Source organism: Crinia signifera, chromosome 7 (genome assembly GCF_055691185.1).
Source record: "Crinia signifera chromosome 7, ASM5569118v1, whole genome shotgun sequence".
NCBI lineage: Eukaryota > Metazoa > Chordata > Amphibia > Anura > Myobatrachidae > Crinia > Crinia signifera.
The window spans coordinates 131,099,436-131,117,434 of NC_139223.1; the positions used below are offsets into that span (position 1 = coordinate 131,099,436).

Sequence of the window (17,999 nt, forward strand, 5' to 3'; positions counted from 1 at the left end):
TAGGTAAAGGTAGTACTAGAACTCTAAAACCCTGTGCACATGGAACTGTGGCGTCCTGTACAGGAAGCGGGTGGGCAGCTGACATCCGCCGACGTCAGCTGCACGCACCACCAGCAAATTACCATGGTAACGTGCATGAGATGCTGGGCGTTCCCATGGGTGCGACCACGGCCCGCCAGCCCATGTCCCCCACCCGCCGCTGCTGAAAATTCTACCAGCTCAAACTCCCTGAAAATTATTTTCAAATGTAGGAAAGTATGATCTTAAGTAGAGTTAATGAATATTATTTATTGTAATACTGTCTGAGCTACAATCATTAAGCCAGCGCTGGCATATCTTGTTTATTCAGGGTTCTACAAGCATCAACATATCCAAACAGCTTATAGTAGAAGTTGAAGCAAAAACCTTAGCACTATTCGATTTACCCTTTATGTGTAGTCACCAGGTACTCCACTTCACCTGTGTCCAGACAGCCCCTTCCTGAGTTGTGTAGTCCCCAGATACCCCCCTCCCTAACCCATGTGCAGTCCCCAGATACCCCTCCATGAGCAATGCAGTCCCCTGGAAACCCTCTTCTTACCCTGTGTGCAGTCCTCTGGCACGCACCCTCTCCCTGATGTGTGCAGTCCAATGCACCCCCTCCCCCTGAATGCAGTCCCAGACAGACACCCCCTCCTTATGTGTGCAGTCCCCAGGCACCCCGCTTCAGCTGTGCCCCGTGTCATTATTACATAGCTTCCAACATGCTGTAATTCCTCCACCCCCCACCAACCTGTCCCCCGCCCGCTATCTTGACATTTGTATAATGTGATGTCACTTACGTAGTTTCTTCGCTAGTGTCACACATGTGCAGAGTGACGGCGGCGGCTGCTCCTCTGCTCACGTCAGAAACCCGGCAACGTGACGTCATTCAAACTTCGCGCTCGGGTAGAGGGAAGTGACGTGTAGGTCAATGTGTCAGTCTTTCACACGCCCCCTCAGTGTATGCGGCAGCACATACACACACCTCTCCCTGCTCGGGATGGTATTGGTAACTGCCTCCTGGCCGGCGTGTCCCTGTGCCGGAATCTGCAGCTCCGGCCTCAGTGTTATTGTGTTTGTGTGTACACATGTTTTACAGGAGATCGCTGTATGAAGAGGATGAAAGTGTAATGCAGCAGAGCTTAGTAACCATCACGCTGCAGGGCTGCTCTGTCATAGTATGCATTCCTCTGCACCGCTGACAGTAAAGTCTCTGGATATTATTTTATAATGGTTGGAACTATGTAACGTAGAAACAGAGAAGTACTTGGCCCATCGAGTGGGTATGGATGAAAACCGAACCAGACAGGCTCCATTCATCAGTATCTGTCATTCTGGAGCTTGTAGTGTCCGGTCTGGGGGTGTCCTGTCCGGAAGGCTGTTGTGACATCAGTCACCAGGGAGAGGGGAGAATACAGCCTCCCTGCATGGTCCAGGGATGCAATAAAAACCGGAATGGTCTGCACCACATGGGGAGGTTGTCATCTCCCCTTCTCCATGTCCCTGGTGAAAGCCATCACAGGCAACCATTTTTTTTCAACATACAGTATGTTCTATGTTGCACTGTATGTAGTTTTTTTATATTTTCTATGTTCAACTTAAGTTATTAGCCTGTTGCTACTGTTAAAAATAAAGTTAAAATGGTATCTTTGTGGCTACCGCTTACGCTATAGAATTTACGTAGTATACGGTGAGCCGCAAGGGTTATTTTCAGGGTCCACGCCACCATCTATTCCTTTTTACCAGAGCGATCCACTGAGCCCGAAGCGTGGTGAGCAATTGTAAGGGGACAATCGCAATTCACGTAGCAGCTAATGTAACTGGCGAAAGCAATGGCCACAAAGATGAGGAAGTATCTTAAAAATATTTTAAAATAGTAGATTGTGCTGTGAGTTGTTTCAATAAAGTTTTGCTAGTTAATGCTTAATTTTTTACCCCCTCTATAACACATTTTATTTCCCACTAGACATGAATCATATATTCAATGTGTGTGTGAACTGTAAGCCTCCAACAAAATAAACATATTAGGATTATTTATAATTTCATAAGGTTATTATTAGTGTATTATATGCTTAAGTAGACAGTTTATTAAAAAATATATAGAAACATCAGTTAACAATGCACATTCGTTAACTTCGGTTTTAGAGCACCAATGTTTAGGTCTAAATGATGTATTGTAACCAATGTTGAAAAACAGAATTTAATTTATGTTTTGGTACTTGTGTATTAGCAGGGCACCCAATTAGCATACGTACAGTAGCATAGGGAAATCGCATCGCATGGGCCATTTTAGTGCGATGCGATTTTCCTATGTAATTTATTCACTGCTCTCTTGGCCCCGGCGGATCGCAACGAATCGCATCGCACCTCCTGCAAAATCGCATGCAATAGGGTGCGATGCCATTACATTAGCTATGCACTTGTATGACATGCAATGAGTTTTTAGGCACCCCCCCCCCCCCCCCCCACACACACACTATTTGCTTAGTGGGCGCCCTGCTAATACACAAGTACCAATGTTTTCTTTCAATGTCCCATCCCTAGATCCCAACCCTGGTACTCAAGTACCCCCAGCAGTACACGTTTTCCAGGTTACCCAGCAGGTGCACTCATTATTCAGGCACATTTTAAAACTTCCACAGGTGGAGCTAATTCTTTCACTTGTGATTCTGTGTAGAGACCTGGAAAACGTGCACTGTTGGGGGTACTTGAGGACCAGGGTTTGGAACCACTGCATTAGGTGAAAGCCGTACTTGATCCTTAGATTTTTGTAAGGACGTCTATATGACTATACCAAGAATAATTTAATTGCTTTGTATTTTTACTGTCTAATGTTCCATTTCCCTTCAAAATAACATTATTATTAGGGATGCCAATGCCGGATTTAAGGCATTTCAGGCCAGGATTGGAGCCTTCAGTCCCAGGATTTTGGGATCAGAGTATCCATTTGCAGGCCTGCAGGACAGGCGGGGGGCGGGCATTCGCGTTGGTTCACAAAGCAGGGAAATACCACTGATTTGCGAGTCAACCAGAATGAGGGCCTTAGTGTAAAGCCAGCTTTACTACATTTCATTCACTGGTTTCTGCAGCTCATGCAAAACTAAAAGATATTAAAGAAATATATAAAACAGAAATATATAAAACATGTTGCATGATTAAAATATGCAGTTTATACAAAAAATATATATACAGTATTTCTAAATGTCCCTTAATAAGTATTTAGGTAAATTATATTCATATATTTAATGAACCAATCTCCCATTCTGCAGGGTGGAAGGTTAAACCTCAGGGGCCTAATTCAGAGATGCACACAATGCACGTGTTCATTTAGATGAGCGATTAATTGTACATAATTGTTAATAATAACTGCACATAAGTGGTAAAATTCCAAAAGGTGCCATATCAAATTGGGCGCAAAGTGATGGGTGTTCCTAGCCAGTGACTGGGAGGGAGTGATAAATGAATACAAATAAAGCCTGTCTCATGGGAGTGTCAGTGAAGGCAGCTGTTTTCCTAGACTCACATTCATTGTTATAGGGGGTTATTCAGACTTGATTGCAAACCATATTGCACGGCAGATGGGGCAACATGCAGAGAGCGTTAAGGCCCCCAAGGATTTTGGCCCAATTTCACCAAATTTCAGGAGATCATACGGAGAAATCAGGTGAAATCGACCCAATTGCATGTGTATGTCATCCGATTCGATGCGCAGCCCTGTGCACATGGGATCTGAGCTGGAGATCATACATGCTGCACATAAGATACATATTATGTGCAGCCATCATCGGCACATCCTGGGTGCTTTTTTTCTGCAATGGGACGCAGAGAGCTGGTTGGCGGGAGAATAAAAAAAAAACCATACACATGAATAGAGCGGACGCTGATTGGCTGAGGGAGCTCTCCTGCAGCCCAGCTCTCTGCTCCATCCGCCAGGCTCTCGGCATCCCCCCATCTATCTACCTCCATGTGCAGCTCCTTGGGAGTTACATGATAAGTCACATGTAAAAAAAAGGCACGTCAAGCGCCAAATCATATGTGAGTCCTCCCAGGGAGCTGCCTGAGAAGTCAGGTCCGACTTGCACCTGCCATAGCATTGCTGCATTGTCGATGGTTCCCCAAAGGCGCTGTGCCAACAATCATAGGTGTCACTATAGTGTGCAGAGACGCTAAACGTGGGTGCCTCAATGCTTGCAAATTCCGTCACAGGCATCCACACCAGAGGAAGGCTAAAATTAGCATATTACAACAACAGCTGCTACTCCTCTTAATCAGGGCTAAAGAGTTCATTCCATTTTTGATTTGTTAAAAAAAACCTTTTCACATGACTGGACCCAATTGACTGTGAGTGTTTAACATTTATAGTCTACTCCCAGCAGAGGTGATCCCTAAATAGGCTTTTTTTTTCCTGGACCTTGTTCTTTGGATTGTTCTTTGGGATAATTTAATTCCAAAGAAATGTGTTTTAAAACATCATTTAGTTCATTCCAGGTAGCTGCAATTGGAAGATAAGTGAGAAGGTCAGGAGCAGAGCGTTTTCTACTGGGTACAATAGAACAAGGATAAGCTCTGCCAATTCTCATGCTAAATCCCACATCATTTTGGTCAAAGTGCAAGGAACAAAAATTCACCATCCTAATATATTGCTCTACTAAGAAGCACTTTTGGGAATAATTTCAAAAAATAAGGTTATAAATATGCCTCAATAATCTCCCATTTAAATATCACATACCACATGTTGGCAGTCTGTCCCAGGAGCTCTTTGTTCCATAACAAAAATGTACTGATGTAAAACAAGAGATTTATTGTGGACGCCTGAAATGTGTTTTCACACCAAGCCGCGGTTTTGCTATTGTCATCAAATACACACTTCCTTTGCAATCATGATTGGTAAAAAGGAAGTGTCTAAGTTGAGGCAAATGTGCAAAGGTGACAAGTTACAATTTAAAAATAGATAGATGTTTTTCAGTAAATATGCAATAACAACCTTTCCAAAATATTGTAAAAAAAAAGACAAAATGTCAAGGAGAATCTACATATTTTTACAATTTTACGTTAGCGCTTTGCTTGTCTTCAGCTTGCAGACACAAATACAGATTCCTCGCTGCCAATTGACACCCTTACCCCATGCTATCTTACTTAGCTGTACAATTTTTCTGGTGATATATTAATAAAGAGGAAAGATTAAAATGCAGTATAGAAACTAACAAGTGACATAACATACTGACACATGGTAACACAGACTTATAGATATAACTTTGGAAAATGCATTTAAGCAGCAATGCTAAAAAGACACTCCCTCTGTCTCATCCGGAGGCTGTGGGCAGGATTGATCCTTTGGCGGCCCGCCTCCCTCCTGTTCTCACAGCACCCTTCTTGCATTTCAACTACAGCTCTCTTACTCACTAACAATCTATACCTGCATCTCTTCTCACTCACTTTCCTATATATCAGCTGTATTGTGTACTAAGATTTGTGCTGTTTATTAACTTCTGTCACTGTTATGTATAGTTCTGTATACCTTGTACTGTTCTAATTTGTTCTATATGTACGGCGCTGCGTACCACTTGTGGCGCCTTATAAATAAAAATATAATAATAATAAAACATTACATCAGTGCTTCTCTGTAGCAGGTGAATTCTAAATAGAGATGAGTCTGGCTGCAACCCAGGTGAACGGGGAGTGCAGGACATGCCCACAGAGTAATAAAAATGGCCAACATTCTGCCAGGTCACACCCCCAACCACAAAATGTAATGCCCCTTTAAGGACAAGGGTCTCCAAAGTATACACGATTTCTTACCACAAGGCCATATGATCCCATGGCTGGGCCCATAGACTTTTATGTATTTCAGGGCTCCTATTTCACTTCAGTCTTTCACTCCACAATAGCTGACTATTTGGGAAGCAGATCTAATGCCATCAAATAAAACAATGTCACAGAACAGTAATAAATGGTAAAATATTATCTTTTAGTGTGGGAGGTCAGTTGGGAAATCCTATGCGTTTCATCCATCAGACTTCTTTAAGGGGAGGGGGGGGCACTTCTCCTTGAAGAAGTTTGATGGATGAAATGCCTATGGTGTTTTCCCACTGACCTCACACACTAAAAAATAATATTTTAACATTTACTGTATTGTTCTGTGATTTATTTATTTTTTATTGTCATTTTATATACTAATTAAATATTTGAAAGTAAGAATTTTGTTCACCTGATCATTTATAATGTATTATTATTTTATACCACTCGTCACATATTAGCTATGTCTGCTTATTGATTCATCAGTTGAAGATAATATGGGGTGACATTTAATAGGATGCGATTTTATCGCATGTCTGAAATCGCACCATATCACACTTTTTAAAATCATAATTTTTTCCAGAATTTGAATATTTAATGAGATGCGAATTTGCGGGGGGAAAAGTGTGATATAGTGCGATATGGTGCAATTTTTTAGTAATTAAAAGGTGCGATTTTTAGTCATGAAAAGGTGCGCATTTTCAGATATGTGCGATTTTGTGGGAAAAAAAGTGGGAAAAAAACGCTCTGGGGTCCTCCCTCCTGAGCATAACCAGCCCTGGGCTCAAATATCCGGTCCTGGTTTCATAAAATCACGGGGCAAAACAAATAGGGTTCCCCTGGATTTTATAAAGCCAGTACCAGGCTCAAGGGCCGGTCCTGGTTCCCAAAATACAGCAGATAAAATGAGTACGGGTCCCCCATATTTCAAGAACCAACCCCGGGCCCAACCAGCCAGCAGGGTAATGCCACAGCCGGGGGGTGGGGGGTTTATACAAGTCATCAGAGCTGGCCCTAGCCTAAATGACACCCTAGGCAAGATTTTGGCTGGTGCCCCCTAGCACCACCACTAGTTCCGCCTCTGACCCTACTCCCCTTTCCCAGCACCATCAACCCTCATCATAGCAGTCATCATTTTGGTGCCCCTACCCGCAATAGTTTAAATAGAAACAGCGCACACATTTGGTGCGCAGCCCAAACAGGGGTGTGTTCTTGCTGGGAAGGGGCATGGCCACACAATAGTACCCCCAATTCAAATTATGCCACACAGTAGTGCAACTTTATTAACATTACATCATGTGATGGTGTCCCTTATTCACGTTATAACACACAGTAGTACCACTTTACCTTATGTACATTATTCCTCACATTATTCACATTATAACCTTAGAAAAAAATCCGGAGAAAATATTGTATTTTAAGCACCTCCATGGCCACACTGCAACCCAGCACAAAGCACTGTATGCTGGGCAGAGGAGAAGAGCTGCAGCTGCTGCTGTCACTTAAGGGGAGGGGGCCCGGAGCCCCCACTGGGCCCTTCCATCAAACTTTGGCCTGGGTAATTTGTACCCCCTACCCCTTTCTCTCGGCACCCCTGATAATACCACACAGTAATGCCCCTTACACATGACACACATTATTAATGTCCTTATAACCATAATGCCCCTTACACATTATGCCAACCTTTATTAATGCCCTTCATACACATAATGACACACATAATGCCCCTTACACATATGTTGCACATTATTAATGCCCTTATACACATGACACACATAATGCCTGTTACACATATGTCGCACATTAATAATGCGTTTATACATGACACACATAATGCCCCTTACACATATGCCGAACACTATTGCACAACCAACCCACCCGCAGACAGCACTCGTACAGCCGCTAACACTGTGACCTCTGCCTCTGCTTGGATACAGATGTTTCCTCATACATCTTGCCTCAATAGGCCATGCAGCTCCTGGCCAGTTCTGCGAACATTGGGTGCCTTTTTTGCTGAAAATTCATCTTATTTGCATTGTTATGACCAGCACACACAAGGAGCTTCCAATGATTAAAATGATATGCGGCATGCCTATATTCTGTGAGCGGCTGTGGCTGTACCTGCATACGGAATACTATGTTACAGTGATTTTCATGAATACACTATTTCATATGCAGATACAGCCTCACTCACACACAAAATATAGGCATGCTGCATATCATTTTAATCAATATAAGCTGCTGATGCCCCTAGGCATTCCAAATGCCCTAGGCAATTGCCTAGTTTGCCTATGCCTAAGGCCGGCTCTGCAAGTCATGACTTGTGGTCATGACACCCACAGTAGTAAAAATAGTTAAATAAATACACACACACAACAGAGAAATAAAACTTTATTACATACAGAGCCCATACACACAGATATTTACCTATGTTAATAGTAGTTCGGTCCACTTCTCCAGCAGTACCCATGTGGGGTCCCAGTTGACAGAAAACATACTCACCAGCTATCTTCGGTACTTCTCCGGAACCCCTGCAACCCTGTAGCCGGTCTTCTGTTTACATCTGGGGCTCCGCCCACAGAGCGGGAGTTAGGCCCACCCACCAGCCAATCATGGTCCGGCCTTCCACAGCTGCACTGGCTCATGTCAGTGTGTGTAAGCGGCGACTGGAAGCCTTCCACAGCAGCATCGGCTCATGTCAGTGTAGTGTGCATAAGCGGCGCCGGCGGAAGCTGCGTGTCCATCCGTCCCCAGGCAGCTACCAGCACTGCAGTAAGAGGCCTCCCCTCTCCTGAGTCCCAGCGGAGCCGCGAAAATTCTTGTTTGAGAGGAGAAGGGGGAATCCAGTGCCAGCTGCCCGCCGCAACTGATTGCCGGGAGGCTGGGTGCAGGGAGGAATGAGTGTCCCCTCTGAACATTGTAGCCTGGGTCAGCTGTCCCCTCTGACCCGCCCCTGTCGCCAGGCCTGCTTTTAGAAATCATGATCTTATTTTGAATATTACTTTGGAGGTTGCCAGGCTCTCAGGGGCAGATTTATTATAGCGGCGCTAAGTGCGCCTCCTGCCCCACACCGCCGCCGATAAAGTACCCGGCCAGCAGTTGTGATAGATCAGGGGAAGCCTTAAGGCATGGGGATAGCGCATATTCCCCTGATTGTTAGTTAATAAAACTACCCCTCAGTATTTCATGTGCTAGCAGAGAAGGGAGAAGAAGGATTTTTCAGTACAGACAGCTCAGAGGATTGTTTCAAAGCTTCTCCGCTCACTACATTATGTGTCTGTGGTGTGATGTCAGCCCATGACACTGAACATTTTTTAAAATTACTAATAGAAGCCTGAAGTACAAATAGTAAATAACATCTCTATGCCGGAGTGATTTATCCTATTAAAATATTCCCACGTAAAGCAGCAATATTGATGTGATTGCTGTTTTACGTGGGAAAGGCAGATTTATTTTCTTGGATGTAAGAACAGATAAGCTCAGGCTTGTGCATTGAATACAATTCTATTTAATGTACTGTACTATTGTGTCTATGGGTAATGCAGTCAAATCTTCCAAAACAATAACATTTTCTTGAACTTCCTCTTCAAACCTGAAAGGAAAATTTACTAATATTTTTGTATTTTTATACTTACAACTCCTATGTTTTCTATTTAATTACTGAAAATGTATGTTTGAATTCTTTAAAATTCAAAATTCACCCCTTCAATACAATGCCACAAACATCTCAGGTCTTGTCAACTGGAACCAGGCCTGGCGACAGGAGTGTATAAGACGGACACTTATATTGGGCCTCAATAATCTTCAATTTAACTAGTTACTAAGCTAGTACTTTGTGGGCCCCCCTCAGCGTTGTTAAAGTTGTTCATTTTATGCCCCATAATAAATAACCATGGATACCTACATGGAATAAACAGAACGCGATCTACACCGAGGGTATGGTTAGTATAATTTCCTTTCACAGGTACCCATATGGATATCTGCTGGAGAAGAACACTGGCCTAAGGTGGACCCTATAGGTAAGTATGTTTTTGTGATTGTAGTGTGTATTTTATTTTTATTTTATTGCCATTTATTTGGCTATTGGTTAAATTGTAGAACTACAAGACCCAGTGGGCCCTTTAATGCCCCACATGCTGGGACTTGTAATTCTCCAAGTCCCTGCATGCGGGGGAGGTGCAACTTAGCCCAATAGTTATTTAGGGGGAAATTTACTAAAGGAAATTTGAAAAAAAAAAAAAAAAAGATGTATTTGTATCCAGAAATACACTTATTTTTGACATTTTCTATCCCGAAAATACGGCAATTCGAATTCGTATTGATAGCACATCAATACGACTACGAATTGCCGTATTTTTGGGATAGTAAATGTCAAAAATGAGTGCATTTCTGGATACAAATACACCTATTTTTTTTACAAATTTCCTTTAGTAAATTTCCCCTTAGTCTAATTTTTTTACACATTTATGGATATCAGCCTGGTGCCCACTGACAAGGGCAACTGGGGACAGGCTGTGGTGCCTTTTAGGGAGAGAGCTTTTTTTTGGGGGGGGGGGGGGGATCCTCACTCTCTAAGTGTCCCGGCCCGGCAGACCAGTCAGGGATTAAAGCTTTGGCCAGGGAGAGCTATGATTTTTTACTAGTTATCATAAAAGGGGTTGTTAGCATATATTTGGCCAAAGATATGAACCTGCCCACCAATGTTTAGGTCACCTCGGTCGAGTAGGTCCCTAACACTCTGGGGTTCATATTTAAGAATATAAGGACTGGAGAGGCCTCCAGTGGAGGAAGGGATAGGGCATTTAGTCATGTTGACCAAATTCAGACACTGTACACCAGACGTTTGGAGCTGGAGCAGGGACCGGCTGCTGGAAGACTGATATCTCTGGTTCTGGGCATGATAGAGACAAGCCGCTAGTGTCAAGTCAGAGAGAACCTGAGAAATATGACTGGGAAGTGCAATTAACAGGTCAGATGTGGACTGCTGCTTTGAAGTTGGATATCTCCAGTTCCCCAGGGCTGATTTTCAAAATTCTGGTATCCCTGGAAAAAGGGGATCCTTAGCTATCAGCATAGGACCCTTATACACCTGGGGCCCCTGGGCAAGTGCCCATTAAGCCCATACGAACAGATGGCCCTGCCTGCGGGTGCACCTTTGGAGGCAATATATCTCCCTGCATCCTGTGAGTGTCGGAATTTGTAATATATATATATATATATATATATATATATGAAGAAAACAAGATACCCAGCGCAAAAGTCCTCAGAAGGAAATATGTCCACAGTATATATAATTAGTTGAAAGTATTTACACAAATCGAGACACACCCATGAACAGACCACCCAACCAGAACACGCCCCCACATTATTAGGTGCTGGCCACAACCTCTATTGTTGCGCATGATAGGCCCTTGATAATTTTCAGCTCCAGGCCCATTTAGACCTTAATCTGGAACTGCACATAAGGCTCCAAATTTTTTTAAGAAAAGTGCTGGTGCAGTTTAATGCATATTTTATATATATATATTATGTTCAATTCATCACGTTGTCTAAGACTACATTGTCTCTGGAAGGCACCGCAGCACTAGTTCCGAATATTAAGGAGTGCCGGGTAAATATGAAGATATATAGATATATATATATATATATATATATATATATATATATATATATATATATAGATAGATAGATAGATAGATAGATAGATAGATAGATAGATACAGAAGTACCAACACACTCGCCATTCCTACGAATGGGGTGCAAACAGCCCGAATGGGGTGGTCACAGGCCACTGCACCCGCATACACTTGGGGTGCAGTGGCCTGTGACCACACACTAAATGTGGCCTGTGACCACACACTAAATGGGAAGTGGGTGCTGTTTGTTGTAGTGAGTGCTGGGCCCCATGTGTTTTAATTTACTAGAGTGTGTGGTCACAGGCCACTGCACCCCACCCTCGGAAGTGGGTGCTGTTTGCACCCCATTCGTAGGAATGGCGAGTGTGTTGGTACTTCTGTATCTATATATAGTATTTGGGTTGATTTTTAATTAACCTCTGTTACTGTGATCATAGCTTTCTCATGCACCCTAGATAAGCTAATTTACCTGAAACCTGTGACAGCTGCCCCTTTAACCCCTTCCCGACATTTGACGTACATTTACGTCATGGTCGGGAAGCACTTCCCGACACATGGCGTAAATGTACGTCATGGATTTAAACTGTCACCGCGTCTATAGACGCGGTGACAGTTTCAACATGTCTGCTGTCCCTGACAGCAGACATGTCCGTGCATGCCCCGGGGGGGCTGCGATGCCGCCCCCCCGTCGGCGATCGCTGTGATTGGCTGTTCAGTGTGAACAGCCATTCACAGCGTTTTCCTGTGTCACCGGCGAATAACGTTCGCCGGTGACACGGGATCAGAGGTGATTGGTGCTGTAAAGTACAGCACCAATCACCGCGGGGTGTAAGGGTGACACTGGTGTCACCCCACCTCACCCCGCCCGCCCCCAAAGGCCGTGATTGGTCCGTCGGACCGACGGACCAATCACAGCCAAGGAGGGAGATTTAAACTAACGGTGACTGCACTGCAGACGCCATTCCGGTCTGGAAAGCGTGCAGTGCGGTCACCGTACCCCCCTGCCGCCATACTGACCAGAAATACTTGCTGCAATACTTACCTGATCGCTGCTGATTGCTTCCTGGATCCTGTGCAATAATTGTGCCATACTGTGATATTGTGCTGCTGCACTGTATTAGTATTAGCTAGATAGATAGAGAGATAGATAGAGATAGATAGAGAGAGATAGATAGAGATAGATAGAGAGAGATAGAGAGAGATAGAGAGAGAGAGATAGAGAGAGATAGAGAGAGATAGAGAGAGATAGAGAGAGAGATAGTGTCAGAGAGTGCTATATTTTGTGCTGCTGCAGTGTGATATAGTTATAGATAGAGAGAGAGAGATAGAGAGAGAGATAGAGAGAGAGGCCTACTGACAGAGTGCTATATTTTGTGCTGCTGCAGTGTGATAGTTATAGAGAGATAGAGAGAGATAGAGAGAGAGAGATAGAGAGAGATAGAGAGAGATAGTGACAGATTGTGCTACTATTTTTTATATAACTGACTGCTGCCCCCTCCTTTTGTGCTGATCAGTATAAATTAACTGATCAGTAACTTTTTGGGGGCGCAGGTTTTTTTTTATATATAGATATACCTGTGAGTGCTGCTGCTGCAGTGTCATAGAGTGTTAGATAGTGTTAGATAGTGAGAGATAGAGAGATAGAGAGAGATAGTGATAGAGAGTGCTAAATTTTGTGTCTGCTGTCCCCGCCTTTTGTGCTGATCACTATATCTGAGGTGATCAGCAACTTTTTTGGGGGTACAGAGGTTTTTTTTTTTATATATACCTGTCAGTTGCACCAAAGGTTGTGCACCTGCTGCACCTCACTGGTAATCAGTGTCGCATCACTGATCACCTTTTTTTTTTGTGTGTGTGCTGTGGGGTATTTTTTTAATTTTTTTTTTTACACACACTGTGATTTTGTGGGTGTCCTGTGGCCGCTGTGCGCTGATCAGTGACGTACATCACTGATCATCTCTTTCGGCACAGGGTTGATCTATTTTTTTTTTTTTTTTGATCAAATTCCTGTTGCCTTTGAGCGCTGTTCAGTGACAGACGTTACTGACCAACATCTGTGCTCAATTTTTGGCGCAGGACCTTTTTTTTTTTTAACCCCTTCCTTTTTTTTTTTTTAACCCCTTCATTTTTTTTTTTTTTTAACCCCTTCATTTTTTTTTTTTTTATTGGTATAAAGCATTTTTTTTTTTTTCTGCACCACATACACACTACACACTACATACCCCCCGGATTGAAATAAAGTTTGTGCCCCCCCCTACACTATACACGTGTTGAAACATTTCACTACCGGTAACACAAAAATAAAAATGGCATCCCAAATGTCCTCCCAAATGTCCTCCCAAATGTCCTCCCAATCATCCAGGAGAATGTATTCAGTGGAGGAGGCATATGCCATGCTTGCTTCTGACTCTGACACAGGCAGTGATGCAAGCGGGGAATTTGAAGGATTTGCCTTAAGCTCCTCTTCCTCCTCTGCTGATGAGGGACCCCCTCAAAGACGCCCCCGTAGATCAGCTGAGATTCCCCCCCCAATAATTGATCTAGTATGGACCCCACCACCAGACAATTTTGAGCCCCAGGTTCCTGAGTTTTTGGGCATGCCAGGAATCCAATTTGATTCCACAGGTCTCAGAGAAATTGACTTTTTCAAATTATTTTTCTCTGATGATTTTATAAATTTAATGGTGGACCAAACTAATTTATATGCCCAGCAGTTTATTGCTCAAAACCCCACGTCATCATTTGCTAGGTGGACCCCTGTAGATGCAGTAGAGATGATGACGTTTTGGGGTCTGGTGTTTCATATGGGCATAGTAAAAAAGCCAGAAATTAGGCAATATTGGAGTACAGATGTTCTGTACAGTACTCCATTTTACCGTATGGCCATGCCCCGGACTCGATTTGAGACAATTCTTAAATTCATACATTACACCGATAATGCACAGTGCCCACCCAGAGATGATCCCACCTTTGACCGGCTATTCAAAGTCAGGCCGGTCATTGATCATTTCAGTGCCAAATTTGAAGAGGTGTACATCCCTGAAAAATTTATTTGTATCGACGAGTCCCTTATACATTTTAAAGGAAGGGTTAAATTCCGCCAGTACCTTCCCAGTAAGAGGGCAAGGTATGGCATAAAAATGTATAAGCTGTGTGAAAGCACCTCAGGGTACACCCACAGGTTTAGGGTTTATGAAGGGAAGGATTCAAGAATTCAACCGCCAGAATGCCCCCCCTCCCTCGTAGGTGTTAGTGGGAAAATTGTCTGGGATTTAGTGCACCCCTTCCTGGATAAAGGTTATCACCTCTATGTGGATAACTTTTACACTAGCATCCCCCTGTTTAAGGCCCTTGGTTCAAGAGGTACAGCAGCTTGCGGTACTGTGCGCAAGAACCAAAGAGGCCTCCCAAAAACGCACATTGCCCAAGTAATGAGAAGGGGTGAAAGCAGGGGAATATGCACCGAAAATATGTTGTTGGTCAAATATAAGGACAAGAGGGATGTCCTTATACTGACAACAATTCACGGAGACAGTACCACCTCCGTCCCTGTACGAGGTACCAGTACCCACACCTCAAAACCTAATTGTATCCTGGATTACAATAGGTACATGGGCGGAGTGGATCTTTCAGATCAGGTACTGAAGCCGTACAGTGCCCTGCGGAAAACAAAAATCTGGTACAAGAAGGTGGCCGTGTATATCATCCAGATGGCACTGTATAACGCTTACGTGCTATTCCGTTCTACCGGCCAGAGGGGGACATTTATGCACTTTCAAGAGGAAGTCATAAAGGGCCTAATATTTGGGAACCAGCAGGCAGAGGGCCCCAGTACTTCTAGTACTGGCCCCCGTATTGTACCAGGGCAGCATTTTCCTGATGAAATCCCCTCCACTGGAAAAAAGGGCAGGACACAAAAAAGGTGCAAAGTTTGCTATAAAAAGGGAATAAGAAAGCAAACTATTTTCCAGTGTGACACTTGCCCCGACAAACCCGGCCTATGTATAAAGGAGTGTTTTAAATTATACCACACATCTATGGAATATTAGGTTCATAATTTCACCGTGCTTCGGGGGTCTTGCTAATGCCACATAGCACCCACCATTCATTCCACCAGAATCTGAGCCGCAAAATCCAAAAATCACTCCTTCCCTTCTGAGTCCTGCCATGCACCCAACTGGTATTTTTTGGTCACATGTGAGGCATTGCCGTACTCGGGAGATATTGGGGCACAGATTTTGGGGTGCTTTTTCTCCTTCATACCTTCTGAAAATGAAAAATTTTGAGCCAGAACTGCATTTTTGTGTAAAAAATGTAATTTTTCTTTTTCACTGCCCACTTGTATCAAAATTGGTGAAACCCCTGGGGGTTTTAAATGTACACTATACCCCTAGATGAATTCCCTGAGGGGTGTAGTTTTCAAAATGGGGTGACTTGTGGGGGGGTTCCACTGTATTGGTGCTTGGGGGGTCTTGCTAATGCGACATAGCACCCACCAAAATTCCACCAGAATTTGTGCTGCAAACTCCAAATATCACTCCTTCCCTTCTGAGTCCTGCCACTTTTTGGTCACACATGAGGCATTGCCGTACTCGGGAGAAATTGGGGCACAGATTTTGGGGTGCTTTGTCTCCTTCATTCCTTGTGAAAATGAAATATTTTGAGCCAGAACTGCATTTTTGTGTAAAAAAATGTAATTTTTCATTTTCACTGCCCACTTGTATCAAAATTGGTGAAACCCCTGGGGGTTTGAAATGTACACTATACCCCTAGATGAATTCCCTGAGGGGTGTAGTTTGCAAAATGGGGTGACTTGTGGGGGGGTTCCACTGTATTGGTGCAACATAGCACCCACCATTCATTCCACCAGAATCTGTGCTGCAAAATCCAAAAATCACTCCTTCCCTTCTGAGTCCTGCCATGCACCCAACTGGTATTTTTTGGTCACATGTGAGGCATTGCCGTACTCGGGAGAAATTGGGGCACAGATTTTGGGGTGCTTTTTCTCCTTCATACCTTCTGAAAATGAAAAATTTTGAGCCAGAACTGCATTTTTGTGTAAAAAATGTAATTTTTCTTTTTCACTGCCCACTTGTATCAAAATTGGTGAAACCCCTGGGGGTTTTAAATGTACACTATACCCCTAGATGAATTCCCTGAGGGGTGTAGTTTGCAAAATGGGGTCACTTGTGGGGGGGTTCTACTGTATTGGTGCTTGGGGGGTCTTGCTAATGCGACATAGCACCCACCAAAATTCCACCAGAATCTGAGCTGCAAAATCCAAAAATCACTCCTTCCCTTTTGAGTCCTGCCATGCACCCAACTGGTATTTTTTGGTCACATGTGAGGCATTGCCGTACTCGGGAGAAATTGGGGCACAGATTTTGGGGTGCTTTTTCTCCTTCATATCTTCTGAAAATGAAAAATTTTGAGCCAGAACTGCATTTTTGTGTAAAAAATGTAATTTTTCATGTTCACTGCCCACTTGTATCAAAATTGGTGAAACCCCTGGGGGTTTGAAATGTACACTATACCCCTAGATGAATTCCCTGAGGGGTGTAGTTTGCAAAATGGGGTGACTTGTGGGGGGGTTCCACTGTATTGGTGCTTGGGGGGTCTTGCTAATGCGACATAGCACCCACCAAAATTCCACCAGAATCTGAGCCACAAAATCCAAAAATCACTCCTTCCGTTCTGAGTCCTGCCATGCACCCAACTGGTATTTTTTGGTCACATGTGAGGCATTGCCGTACTCGGAAGAAATTGGGGCACATATTTTGGGGTGCTTTTTCTCCTTCATACCTTCTGAAAATGAAAAATTGTGAGCCAGAACTGCATTTTTGTGTAAAAAAATGTAATTTTTCATTTTCACTGCCCACTTGTATCAAAATTGGTGAAACCCCTGGGGGTTTGAAATGTACACTATACCCCTAGATGAATTCCCTGAGGGGTGTACTTTGCAAAATGGGGTGACTTGTGGGGGGGTTCCACTGTATTGGTGCAACATAGCACCCACCATTCATTCCACCAGAATGTGTGCTGCAAAATCCAAAAATCACTCCTTCCGTTCTGAGTCCTGCCATGCACCCAACTGGTATTTTTTGGTCACATGTGAGGCATTGCCGTACTCGGGAGATATTGGGGCACAGATTTTGGGGTGCTTTTTCTCCTTCATACCTTCTGAAAATGAAAAATTTTGAGCCAGAACTGCATTTTTGTGTAAAAAAATGTAATTTTTCATTTTCACTGCCCACTTGTATCAAAATTGGTGAAACCCCTGGGGGTTTGAAATGTACACTATACCCCTAGATGAATTCCCTGAGGGGTGTAGTTTTCAAAATGGGGTGACTTGTGGGGGGGTTCCACTGTATTGGTGCTTGGGGGGTCTTGCTAATGCGACATAGCACCCACCAAAATTCCACCAGAATCTGAGCTGCAAAATCCAAAAATCACTCCTTCCCTTCTGAGTCCTGCCATGCACCCAACTGGTATTTTTTGGTCACATGTGAGGCATTGCCGTACTCGGGAGAAATTGGGGCACAGATT

The 17,999-nt window shown here is 43.6% G+C and overlaps 1 protein-coding gene across 1 annotated transcript in view; it reads right to left on the bottom strand.

Moving 5' to 3' along the window:
• The window catches only part of ZRANB3 (zinc finger RANBP2-type containing 3), a 264,866-nt gene extending 263,758 nt beyond the window's left edge, over nt 1-1,108 (bottom strand). Inside the window, exon 1 of the mRNA XM_083153824.1 lies at nt 822-1,108. The gene's annotated coding sequence lies outside the window, so the exon portion shown is untranslated. The remainder of the gene's footprint in view (nt 1-821) is intronic.
• Between the last annotated feature and the right edge of the window lie 16,891 nt (nt 1,109-17,999).